This window comes from Nilaparvata lugens, chromosome X (assembly GCF_014356525.2).
Source record: "Nilaparvata lugens isolate BPH chromosome X, ASM1435652v1, whole genome shotgun sequence".
NCBI classification, from domain to species: Eukaryota; Metazoa; Arthropoda; class Insecta; order Hemiptera; family Delphacidae; genus Nilaparvata; species Nilaparvata lugens.
In genome coordinates, this window is record NC_052518.1 from 100,856,026 (window position 1) to 100,869,481 (window position 13,456).

General features: G+C 32.0%; 1 long non-coding RNA gene across 1 annotated transcript in view; it reads right to left on the bottom strand.

The window, feature by feature from the left end:
• LOC111047927 overlaps nt 1-12,539 on the bottom strand; it is a 39,258-nt gene extending 26,719 nt beyond the window's left edge. The window contains exons 1-2 of the long non-coding RNA XR_005573263.1: nt 12,471-12,539; nt 5,142-5,273 (exon numbers count right to left, since the gene is read on the bottom strand). This is a non-coding gene — a long non-coding RNA (uncharacterized LOC111047927). The remainder of the gene's footprint in view (nt 1-5,141; nt 5,274-12,470) is intronic.
• Between the last annotated feature and the right edge of the window lie 917 nt (nt 12,540-13,456).

Consider the following 13,456-nt stretch of genomic DNA (forward strand, 5'->3'; position numbering starts at 1 on the left):
AACTGAAACAGCTCTGCTTCGTGTCACTGATGATATAAGGTTAGCTATGGACCAAAGAAAATGCACCATCCTCACCCTATTTGATTTTTCTAAAGCATTTGATACTGTTGATCATACAGTCCTTCTGAATAAGTTGGCTATTCTTGGTTTCAGTCACAACTCGTTAGTTTGGTTTAAATCCTATCTATTAGGTAGGAAACAATGTGTATCTGTCGGTGACAAAAAGTCTACTTGGAAAAACGTTATGCATGGAGTACCACAAGGTTCAATTTTAGGCCCTCTCCTCTTCACTTTGTATGCTAATGACCTTTCTTCCATTATCAAATTCTCCAGTTTCCATACTTATGCAGACGACCTTCAAATATATTTAAGCTGTCCCATAACAAAAATTAACGAAATAGTTGGAATAATGAATCAGGATATCAATTCGATAGTGGAATGGACAAAGAAAAATGGCCTTAAGCTTAATCCCATCAAAACACAGCCCATTATAATTGGATATTCTCGTCTTATAAACAATATTGACCTTGAATCGATTCACAAAATTAGTGTAGATGGTAATGACATTCCTTACTGTAGCTCAGTTAAAAATTTAGGCATTATTATGAATAATACTCTTGACTGGTCAGAACAAGTGAACAAAACTTGTAAAAAGGTATTCTCAGCCATTCATGCATTGAAGAAAATGCACGATATTCTCCCTAGAAACATTAAATTATTATTGGTTCAATCTCTCATCTTCCCACATTTAATGTATTGTAATTCTGTTCTTAACGATATGCAAGTCACTCTGAATGATAAACTACAGCGTTGCCAAAATTATTGTCTACGTTTCGTCTACTCTCTCCAACGCCATGATCATATCACCCCAGCCCACATTGCTAGTTCAACATTAAAGCTTCCCGATCAAAGGCTTTTTCGAATAGTCAAACTTGTTAGAGATATCTTGAAATACGGAAATCCGAACTATTTTAAAGATGATTTCAAATTTGTCTCTGAAGGTAGGAGGATAGATGCTTCACATACTAGAACTGGAGGAAGTACTTTAAGGATACCCAATCATGAATTCTTAGATTGCAGGTCATGCGGTGTCCATTGATTGAGGATGATGTTGAAGCTGTGTGATGATATGCACAAGCACTAGTCCACATCAAGTGTTTCTATCCATTTCAAGCATTGAAACAATTTATTTCAACAGGTACATGTTTTAGTCCAAGATGGATTCTCAACTGCTGCACATGATAACATAGTCTAGTATCTTCTCCAACAATGGATTTTGATTCTTCATCCATTGCTCAATGAGTACAACAATATCACAAGATTTACAAGACATAACTTCCATCTTATTATAGTATATATAATTCATTACAAAAATACTCTATTGAATAAGGGATGGCCATAAGAATAATTTCCAATATAGAAACTATCTTTTATTTTATCATTTTTTCTAATTCTATTTCATTTTATTTTTGCAAATATAATAATACATTTCAAAGATTTTTATCTAACACTGGAAGATTGAAAATAAGCCTATCAAGAACTATATAGAATTAAAACTGATGATACTATGTAAAAAGTCTAGTTCAATTGAAAGACAATCAAAATCATTGGGTAACGCTAAATGGACTAGCAAATGATGGCGGTCAGACAAACTCATGTTCTCCTGACCAAAAACTATACAACATCCCAAAGAAGTTGGAAATATACAGTGTATATGTCGGCTTATGAGCTATATTCATATATACTTAATATGAGTGATATGAAGCTATGTTAATTTGTTGTGTATCTGCCATATGCTAAATAAGTAATAATAAATCGGAATTATTTCTTAAATTGGGACAAACCACATTCTAAACAATTGATCAGTTTCGTTTTTTTTTCATAAAATAACACTACATTATCAAGAAATTTCTGGTGATATTGACAAGTCAGATGTATTATTTCATTTTCGACAGACCAAATCATCATTAGGTTAATTTATTTATTTATCCTCCATTCCAATGTCATGGTTGGCACAACCATGTCAGTCAAATAATAGAACAATAATTTTTGAGAATTTATTGTATACACACAGTAAATAAAGTCAAAACTAGTTGTGAATACTATTATTACATCTACATCGGTATCTTACATTAAAACATAACATTTCAATTCCTGATAACACACATTAAGAAAGCGAGTGAAGCAATCAATCAATCAATCCGCAACATCTTCAACACTTGGGGCCGGTTTTCTAGCTCGGGATTTGGCTAAGTTCTAGACTTTAAAAAGCTGGATTCAGAAAATTGGCTTTCTGAAACGGGGCGAAGTCGCAGTCATTGTCATAGTCACGTTTGAATTAAATTACAAAAAACTAGAAAATTAAACACGGAATAAAATAAAGAGATAATAGTCTCAAGTTTCAGCTATTTTGAATTATTTAGAAATGTTTAATTTCGTCAAGGAAAAACGTTTCCAATTATAGAAATGTGAAAATAAAAACTGCGACTACTGTTATAAAAACTGCGACTGTGCCCCGTTTTGGAAAGGTAATTTTCTGACTCCAGCTGTTTTAAGTCTAGGACTTGGCCAAATCCCGAGCTCGGAAACCGGTCCTTAGAGTATTCGGCAGTTGATTGACAATTCTATTATTCAAATAGTTGAGGATTCTTTGATAAAAATGAGTCTATTTTGCTAAACTGTTGTTTCAATAGTGTCCTAGAATTTTGTTGTACGTATATCTGAACCTGTTGAACAGTTTTCCCATGAAGTTATTGTCATGAACCATGGGTTTCTACAGCTTCTCAAGCACATCAAATTTAAATTTATTTCCCTTTTTAATTTTCAATAATAAAATCAGGATCACTAGAAAGCCAAATTGCGCTGAATGAATGAAAAATCGCAGAGCTTCAGAGTGGTGGAACTTTCCAGTCTCCCCACCAGCCGGCATTTTCATATTAGATTTTCCCACTTTTTCGAGTTAGTCTGTTTTTGTGCCGCTCCTCGCGAACATCCATAGACTCTGACTGGCCAGGACCTGGACCTTCCTCTAGACCTCACCTTCCAGCCAAGCTGACAAGATGGTCATCATGAAGGGGATTGGTATCGTACTCAATTAATTATTCATCATTTTATTAGTTACAATGTCATGTTGTTTTTCTTTTTTATAGGAATTTAAAAATAATAAATAAAATGAAGAGAATCCAAACCAAGAGGAAAATCCTCAAAATATTAAATACTGTACCTAAATAGTTTTCAAAAATTAATCAAATTGAAATAAATAGAAACTCATTTTTATATAAGATAATTGAGACCTGTTCGATAATAATCTGTTTTCCTTTTATTCATAGCCTAAATTATATAACTTTTAACTTATTATACATTTAAAATTATTTCTTTTTAAAATATTGTAAACCAATTAATTTTTTATTTCTTAGAATGATTTCTTCTCTTTATTTCTTTAGAATATCTGCTCTACCATCTTCAGCTATGTATCTCCTTTGTAACTCTTCTTCCCATCTGGGAAGTGGTGGAGCCCCCGATATTTACAAAAAAATATAACATGGTTACAAATGCTGATATATATTAATTGGTTTCTTTTAACCTAATACAATTGTGAATGCTTACTGACCGATACGTCACATAATATTAATATTAATTTACTTATCATGAACATTATTACATAGTCTACTATTTTGAACAATTGTAATACAATGCATTCTGGAACAAACTCATATTACGAAAAAGAAAATATACTGAAAACACAAATTGATAATAGTCAATCACAGTTATTATTATAAAATATTATAATACACACAGAACCTGGTTTCCTGGCTTTACAAGCCACATCTTCAGCTGTTTGTTTACAACTACTGTCTTCCATAGTTGTAAACAAACAGCTGAAGATGTGGCTGATAGAGCCACAAAACCAGGTACTGTGTATATTATATTTTATAATAATAAAGTGGTTGACAATTTCAATTTGTGTTTTAATTATGGAAAAGTGCCACAACATCACTCACAACACAACTGTAATGAAAATATACTGCTACACAATGACATTTTAAAAACATAATGATTTAAGGTAATTGAAGCATATGTGTATGCTTCAACATATTATATTTATTATTTAGTCAGTTACTAATAAATAATCATATGAACATATATTATAAATATATTACATTTTCTAATTAGTTACTAAGTTAAAAAAAACACAAAAAAGTCGTTAGACTCTAAAGAAACAGAAATTGTCATCAAGAACATATGTACACATATAGAACCGACATATTTGATAACTAAGATTCTACCCAACAATTATAGCAGAGACTCTGATTAGTATAAAGGAATTTATGTACAAGCCATTTCTATGGAACCTAATCTGAATTCCTGAAATGGCAGGCTTGTCTTCAAATTCCATTGCAGAGCGTTTAATACTTTCTCACCTATGTTATTCGGATTCACTTAATAAAAGTTAGTTTGGTGCTGTTCTAATTAAATTAAATGTGTGGACCGACTACCTTAGTGATGAATGTCCACATCCAGTCATCTTTCAGTCTGTATGCGATGACTGACATATGGTACACATACTGATTGGGGACTGTCAATATTCCGTGTTGGGTAAACAATGATCTGCCAGAGAACTGGGCTGGCTTAGCATGAGCCTCAAGATCCTCTTTTGGGCCCGAAAAAACAACTAAAGAGTGCACTCAGCCACCACAAATCAACGTCAATCAGAAACTGTAGGGGCCCAAAAAATACGGAATGACAAAAACTTCCCCATCAGTGATAACAGAAAAACTAATTCTCTTGAATTTCACAAAAAGACTCAACCAGCAATCAAATTTTTTCACTTCAAGTCTGAAATAATATATTGCTAAATAACCAAATTTTTGGTAGATTGTAATTGAAATACTTTCAGTAAAGAACATCTAAAAGGCCAAACATATTTCACCTTTTGACACAGTTTTCCCTCATCTATCTCCATTAATATATACAATATATACATTGCTTGCCAAACTATGAAAGTTATCAAGTCATCAAGAAAGAATAGAGAGACAGATATTAAACTACATTTAATATAGACTAGAATGTGTAAGAACGATGCAATAGGATTAGATAATCAATTAATATACTGAGACAATTGATTTGTTATTGTAACTCACGTTGCAGTCTTCTCCTATTTCTTCATTTTCTTGTGTTGAGGTTCAGGTGGACTCCTAGATCTGTTCTTCTCTCACTCTCTCTCTCTCTCTCTCTCTCTCTCTCTCTCTCGGCAGGCAATGTATAGAATTTCTCTGAAAAAAGAAATATTTATTATTTTCATTCATTGTTGTTTTACATTCATGTATAAGTTCTTATAAAATCTCTATATATGGTAGAGTTTTTGGTAGAGAGTTATTTATGGTAGAGTTTTTGGTAGAGAGTTAGTGGGGAGGATATTTTTAATATTGTTTCCGAAGAATGGACATTGATATGTCCAAAGCTCCGCCAATTTATGTAGATGCATAACAATATAATTATTATCTATAGTTATTATATTACAAATTGCTTTTTCATATCATATACAGTTCAATAATTATTTTCTTAGTCTATATCATGTAAATTCATCTATAATTTTGCTGTATTGTAAGCTATTGTATATAAGTATATAAGACAGTATATATTGTAATCTACATAAATAAAGTACTCAATCAATCAATCAATCAATCAATATATAAAAATGAATGTCTGTTTGTGTGTTTGTTCCCTATAGACTTGAAAACTACTTGACAGAACGGCATGAAACTTTGAGAATATGGTGTGTGAGTATTGGGGATGGTTTCTTACCAGAAATTTTAATAGGGAGGTTGATAATAATTATTTATTAATCCTCTTTACAGACCCATGTTTTCGAAATTTTCGGCCGAGCGGCTACCGAACAACGGAAAGATGATCATGATTCAAGATTATATTGTGATAATTTGATTTAGTATTTGGAGTTACCAGCTGTAATTAACATGTCACCCTATCATAAATTGTGTACTGGTATTAAAACGGTAGTTTGGAGTTGAAGTGCAGTTGATTGGTACCAGCTGTAGATAATGGTTCCTTAGAAGACCTATACGAATAATTATCACTCTCCTATTATTGATAAACTGGAGAATATTGAAAAAAAATTATTCACGTCATGAAAGAGAGTTGTTCATATGCATTCATCAATTACTGAAGAATGACAGAATATGGAATTCTGTATAATTCATCATACATCGCATATTTCCTGGACATTTATTGACAATCAACATTAAATTCATCTTTGAAACACTGATTTAACCTATCAATTTTTTTAATCAACACTTTACTGATAGATATTACTACCAATTGATTGAGAAGAATATGTTTTCGGAATAGTAAATGCTGTATGACTAGGCACATAGGAAGTCCGTATTGAGATGTAAATGAAAATATTAATTGTCAGATAAGTTTCATGATTCGCCAAATAAAGTCAAGTGTGACATGAGATACATTGACTTTTTGGCAGAACGCCAAAAAATACGGAATGACAAAAACTTTCCCATCAGTGATTACAGAAAAACTAATACCTTGAATTTTACAAAAAGACTCAACCAGCAATACAATGTTTTTTCACTTCAAGTCAAAAATACATATTGCCAAATAACCAATTTGTGGTTGATTGTGATTGAAACACTTTAGTAAAGAACAACTAAAAGGCCAAACAACTTCACCTTTTGACACAGTTTTCCCACCTCTATCTCCATAAATACTACATATATCGCTTGCCTAACTATGAAAGTTATCAAGTCATCAAGAAATAATAGAGAGACAGATGAAATACATTGGAATATGTGAGAACGATGCAATAGGATTAGATAATCAATGAATATACTGAGACAATTGATTTGATATTGTAACTCACGTTGCAGTCTTCATCCTTAATCTTAATTTTCTAGTGCTCAGGTGCAGGTGGACTCCTAGATCTGTTCTTCTCTCTCTCTCTCTGTCTCAGCAGGCAATGTATAGAATTTCTCTGAAAAAAGAAATATTTATTATTTTCATTCATTGTTGTTTTACATACTTGTATCAGAAAACAAGAACAATAGGTACATTGACTACAACGGTTTTCTGAATGAAAAAATAACATAATGTTTTATATCCTACTGACACAATGAACTTTGTTTATAAAAAAATATATTCAGAGCACAGCTCTGTTTCGAATGCAATGATGTTTCAGTGGCACAAAACAAAACGTACATATAAATACAAAATGAGATTCATCTTTTACCAAAGTCATGAATAACACAGTACAGCCATGTTGGTACTTACCATAGTCGAAATTCAATAGTTTGGCACTCACCATAATAGCAATTCAATATGGAACCGTCAGCTGTGGAGAATGTTGATTATGGTGCCCTTTGAAGTCGGAAGTCTAAGGACGAAGTGCACAAGAACTAGTCTTCGATCCAATGGTTCCCCGTTTCATGAGGAAGAACCATTGGATAGAAACAAGTACAAGGCTTTACTTGATGATGAATTCTTAGATTGCAGGTCATGCGGTGTCCATTGATTGAGGATGATGTTGAAGCTGTTGTGATGATATGCACAAGCACTAGTCCAGATCAAGTGTTTCTATCCATTTCAAGCATTGAAACAATTTATTTGAACACGCACATGTTTTAGTCCAAGATGGATTCTCAAGTGCTGCACATGATAACATAGTCTAGTATCTTCACCAACAATGGATTTTGATTCTTATCCATTGCTCAATGAGTACAACAATATCACAAGTTTTACAAGACATAACTTCCATCATATTATAGTATACATAATTCATGACAGAAATACTCTATTGAATAAGGGATGGCCATAAGAATAATTTCCAATATTGAAACTATCTTTTATTTTATTATTCTTTCTAATTCGAATTCATTTTATTTTGACAAATACAATACATACTAATTTCGAAGATTTTGATCTGACACTGGAAGATTAAAAATAAGCCTATCAAGAACTATATAGAATTAAAACTGAATGATACTTATGTGAAAAAGTCTAGTTCAATTGAAAGACAATCAAAATCATTGGGTAACGCTAAATGGACTAGCAAATGATGGCGGTCCTGACCAAAAACTACACAACATCCCAAAGAAGTTGGAGATATACAGTGTATATGTCGGCTTATGAGCTATATACATATATACTTAATATGAGTGATATGAAGCTATGTTAATTTGTTGTGTATCTGCCATATGCTAAATAAGTAATAATAAATCGGAATTATTTCTTAAATTGGGACAAACCACATTCTAAACAATTGATCAGTTTCCTTTTTTTTTTCATAAAATAACACTACATTATCAAGAAATTTCTGGTGATATTTGACAAGTCAGATGTATTATTTTATTTTTGACAGACCAATCATCATTAGGTTAATTTATTTATATATCCTCCATTCTAATGTCATGGTTGGCACAACCATGTCAGTCAAATAATAGAACAATTATTTTTGAGAATTTATTGTATACACACAGTAAATAAAGTCAAAACTAGTAGTGAATACTATTATTACATCTACATCGGAATCTTACATTTAACCATAATATAAAGTCCTAGACTTTAAACAGCTGGAGTCAGAAAATTGGCTTTCCGAAATGGGGCGTGGACGCAGTCATTGTCAAAGTCACGTTTGAATTAAATTTCACTAAAACTAGAAAATGTAACACGAAATAAAATGAAGAGAGTCTCAAGTTTCAGCTATTTTGAATTATCTAGACATGTTGTAATTTCGTCAAGGAAAAACGTTTCCAATTATAGAAATGAGAAAATAAAAACTACTTTCATAAAAACTGTGACTGTGTCCCGTTTTGGAAAGCTTATTTTCTGACTCCAGCTGTTTAAAGTCTAGGGTTTGGCCAAATCCCGAGCTCGGAAACCGAACCAATGAATTCTGAAACAAACTCATATTACGAAATAGAAAATATACTGAAAACACAAATTGAAATAGTCAATCACTCTTATTATTATAAAATATTATGATACATACAGAACATGGTTTCATGGCTTTACCACGAAAAAGGGTAGCCAGTAGATGTAAACAAACAGCAGAAGATGTGGCTGGTAGAGCCACAAAACCAGGTACTGTGCATATTATAATATTTTATTATAATAAAAGTGGTTGACAATTTCAATTTTGGTTTTCATTATACTACAACATAACTCACAACACAACTGTAATGAAAAGATACTACTACACAATAGAATTTTTAAATACATAATAAATTGATGGTTGGAGCATACACATATTATATTCATTAATTAGTTACTAATAATAAACATATAAATATAATAAATAACATATTATATTTATTATATATATTAACATATTATTATTAACTGGCAAAAATTGATAGAAATAAATCACCTGGTTTTGATAATATAAGGTTAAAGATATATTGTTCTTGAAGGATGACATGGTTTCATTTTTACAATTGCTTATATAAATGAAATTATCAAATCCCAAAGTATACCTGACCTTATGAAAGTTTCTGTTGTCCGACCCATCCATAAAAATGGTGAATTCTCTAATTTTAAGAATTTTAGACCAATTGCCATATTAGCAATTTTTGAAAAAAATTTCGAAAAATATATTGCCAAGAGGATGAATTTATTCCTGCTTAAGCATAATATCATCAATGATTTTCAATATGGTTTTATGAAAGGGTTAGGTACAAATAAATTGTTGTCAATTATTCTAATTATATATATGGTAACTTGAAGGATAATGTTCATAACCTTTGTCTTTTTATAGATTTTTCAAAAGCATTCGACACTATAGATCATAAAATTTTATTACAAAAGCTATCTAGTGTTGGTATAAGAGGACCTGTACTCAGGTTATTTGAAAGTTATCTGGAGAATAGAAAATTTGTTGTTAAAATTGGGAACTATTTAAGTCAAGAGAGGACTTCAAATGTGGGAGTGCCTCAAGGATCAGTCCTGGGACCTTTGCTGTTTATACTTTACACAAATGACTTACCTAGATATTTGATTCACTGTAAGATTTTTATGTTTGCAGATGATATTTTGTTGATTTCCTCTCATAAATCGTTAGATGTGGCCGAAACCCGGTTACAACATGATACCAATACTCTAGCTAAATGGTCTCATAATAATTGTCTAAATATAAATGTTACCAAAACCAAGGTGCTACATATAACCTCATCCTACATGAAAAGAATTAGAGAACCCAAAATTAAGCACCATTGCTGTGAATGTTTCCAATGCAATGATGTTTCAATGGCTCAAAACAAAACGTACATATAAATACATAATGAGATTCATCTTTTACCAAAGTCATGAATAACACAGTACAGCCATGTTGGTACTTACCATAGTCGAAATTCAATAGTTTGGCACTCACCATAATATCAATTCAATATGGAACCGTCAGCTGTGGAGAATGTTGATTATGGTGCCCTTTGAAGTCGGAAGTCTAAGGACGAAGTGCACAAGAACAAGTCTTCGATCTAATGGTTCCCCTTTGCATATCGAAAGAGGAACCATTAAGAAGAAAACAAGTACAAGGATTTACTTGATGATGAATTCTTAGATTGCAGGTCATGCGGTGTCCATTGATTGAGGATGATGTGAAGCTGTTGTGATGATATGCACAAGCACTAGTCCAGATCAAGTGTTTCTATCCATTTCAAGCATTGAAACAATTTATTTGAACAGGCACATGTTTTAGTCCAAGATGGATTCTCAAGTGCTGCACATGATAACATAGTCTAGTATCTTCTCCAACAATGGATTTTGATTCTTCATCCATTGCTCAATGAGTACAACAATATCACAAGATTTACAAGACATAATTTCCATTATAAAGTATACATAATTCATGACAGAAATAGTCTATTGAATAAGGGATGGCCATAAGAATAATTTCCAATATAGAAACTATCTTTTATTTTATCATTTTTTCTAATTCGAATTCATTTTATTTTCGCAAATACAATACATACTAATTTCAAAGATTTTTATCTGACACTGGAAGATTAAGAATAAGCCTATCATGAACTATATAGAATTAAAACTGAATAATACTTATGTGAAAAAGTCTCGTTCATAAAAGACAATCAAAACAATTTCTCAAATTCAGTTAAACCACATTCCAAACAAATAATCATTTTGTCTATTTTTTATAAAATAACACTACATTATCAAGCGATTCCTGGTGATATTTGACACGTCAGATGTATTATTTTATTTTTGACAGACCAAATCATTATTAGGTTAATTTATTTATCTATCCTCCATTCCAATGTCATGGTTGGCACAGTCCACCACATTGACAATTATTGTCAGTCAAATCATAGAACAATGATTTTTGAGAATTTATTGAGTACATAGAGTAAATAAAGTGCAGACTAGTAGTGAATACTATCACACCAACATCGGAATCTTGCATTAAAACATAACAATGAGGAAATGTCACCTCCATGGAGATTCAGTCACCTCCATGGAGGTGACATCCATGGAGGTGACTTAAAATTCAATAAAAAAAATTATGTAGTTTTAACAAATTATAATAATCGAAATTGCATTTTTACTTATCAACATACTTTGATGATTATGTTTATCTGGAATGAACAATGAGGAAATGTCACCTCCATGGATAACCCATTCCATAGAGGTAACTGAATCTCCATGGAGGTGACTTAGAATTCAATGAAATTATGTAGTTTTAACAAATTATAATAATCAAAATTGTATGTTTACTTATTAACATACTTTGAGGGTTATGTTTCTCTGGAATGAACAATGAGGAAATGTCACCTCCATGGATAACCCATTCCATGGAGGTGACTAAATCTCCATGGAGGTGACTTAGAATTCAATAAAATTATGTAGTTTTAACAAATTCATAATAATCAAAATTGTATGTTTACTTATCAACATACTTTGAGGGTTATGTTTCTCTGGAATGAACAATTAGGAAATTTCATCTCCATGGATAACCTATTCCATGGATGTGACTAAATCTCCATGGAGGTGACTTAGAATTCAATAAAATTATGTAGTTTCAACAAATTTATAATAATCAAAATTGTATGTTTACTTATTAACAAACTTTGAGTTATGTTTCTCTAGAATGAACAATGAGGAAATGTCACCTCCATGGATAACCAAGTTGTATGTTGAATTGCAAATTGGTGGTAGATTGTAATTGAAATACTATTAGTAGAGAAGAACTAAAAGGCCAAACATACTTCACCTTTTGAGTTTTGACACAGTTTTCCCACCTCTATCTCCATAAATACTAATATATACATTGCTTGCCAAACTATGAAAGTTATCAAGTCATCAAGAAAGAATAGAGAGACAGATATTAAACTACATATAATGATATAATATAGACTAGAATGTGTAAGAACGATGCAATAGGATTGGATAATCAATTAATATACTGAGACAATTGATTTGTTATTGTAACTCACGTTGCAGTCTTCTCCTATTTCTTCATTATCTTGAATTCAGGTGGACTCCTCTCTCTCTCTCTCTCTCTCAGCAGGCAATGTATAGAATTTCTCTGAAAAAAGAAATATTTATTATTTTCATTCATTGTTGTTTTACATACATATATCAGAACAGAAGAACAATAGGTACATTGACTTCAACGGTTTTCTGAATGGTAAAATAAATGCCAAGGCATACTGAATGCACTCGAATCAAGAGACTTTTTCATTTAGGTTAAGTTTTATCAGTCTCATCCCCATTTTCCCCGTCATGTGTCGTTCTGAGGTCGGTTCACGATTGGTCTGCTGCTTCCATGATGCCTCTCACTGACACGTCAGCTCGCTCGCCCTCAAGTAGGTATGATTATTTCAATAATAGTAATAATGACGCAGGTATGTTTCTAGCAAATAAGCTCCACTCTTTCAAAAAACTTTTCAAGGCTGCTCACCTTAACGTACAATCCCTCAGCTGCCACATTGATGAACTCAGAGCAATCTTCCGTTTTCAGGACTTCAATATAATCGGAATTTCCGAATCATTTTTGAAGCCTAGTATTCCATCAAATTTTGTTGCTTTGCCTGGATATAATCTTTTCCGGAATGATAGATTAAATAAAGCTTGTGGGGGTGTAGCAATTTATGTGAAAGATGGTATCAAAACAAAAGTTTTAATCACATCTAAACAAGAGTATTGTTCCAGACCAGAGTTTATGCTACTTGAATTATCCTTATCTAGTACTGATAAATTACTCGTTGGTATCTGTTATCGCCCACCAAAAATAGGTCATTTCACAGATTTCGAAAGTGCCTTGCTTTCTCTTATGCCTTGTTATAACCGTATACTAGTTATGGGGGATATGAACACCGACTTGAACATGACAAATCGGAACTTTGACTACTTTCAACTGACTACAATTTTCCAATGCCTAAACATGACTATTTTACCACTCGATCCAACTCATCATACT